Source organism: Atta cephalotes (assembly GCF_000143395.1).
Source record: "Atta cephalotes unplaced genomic scaffold scaffold00040, whole genome shotgun sequence".
NCBI lineage: Eukaryota > Metazoa > Arthropoda > Insecta > Hymenoptera > Formicidae > Atta > Atta cephalotes.
In genome coordinates, this window is record NW_012130104.1 from 1,998,787 (window position 1) to 1,999,704 (window position 918).

Genomic DNA, 918 nt, shown 5'->3' on the forward strand with positions numbered 1-918 from the left:
TTACATCGTTTTTTTTTTTTGTATTAAAAGCTAAAGCCAATAGTTCGCAATCGACGAGCTGATGTCCATTGAAAATGTCGCTATCACGTATAGCGTTCTCAGACACGATGTTGGAGAATCGCGTATACTTAGCATTAACCGTATCGGGCTATCGCTCGAACGTTACGTCGATACATCCGTCAAACTCAAACATACGTCGTAGCGTTGTTTCCGTTATCGTAATGCATACGGATGAAGAATCGAGACGTACGAGCGTAATCATTCAGCGTGCAAACGCTGACGGTTAGCGGTCCAATGCTTATAAAATTATCTTTATATTCGTTTCGTAGCATCTTGTAAATATTCCATTGCTGTTCGTAGAGGCCCTTCCACGTTTCGAGAGATAGCGACAGTTCGTGTCCGCGATGATCTCCCAGGGCGATCTCCACATAACTCGGTGGACCAACGTTGATTCCAATTTCCAAATACTTGTAGCCCGTAGCCGTCAGATCATAACGTCTGCTCAATAAACGCACCGCGCGATGCTTCATACTGTGTACGTACGTAATGTTAAACAACGTTTCTTTTGTATATAGAACATTGAAACTTACATGTTTCTGCAGTCCTCCTTCTTTTCATACGATGCGTTGCTGTTTGTAGCGAAGTACATTTTTTTCAACTATTCGTACAAGCGGATATCGCAAGACTGATTGCATCCGCGTAAATTGCGACGTATATGATAAAACTTCTAGAATCGAAGAGGGAGTAAAATTGCGAATATGTCGCGACACGTTTTGTCACGCTTTCTACGTTTACTTTTTTTTTTTTTTTTTTTTTTTTTTTTTTTCCGTTTTTTATTTATTATTTATTATTTACGATCGACCTAGTTGATGATGGACGATGATGATGATAGGAAGAGCTCGGTTGGCGTTCGTTTGA

The 918-nt window shown here is 40.3% G+C and overlaps 1 pseudogene; it reads right to left on the reverse strand.

Annotated features, from left to right (window-relative positions):
- Positions 1 to 312: 312 nt before the first annotated feature.
- LOC105622146 overlaps positions 313 to 918 on the reverse strand; it is a 1,510-nt pseudogene continuing 904 nt past the window's right edge.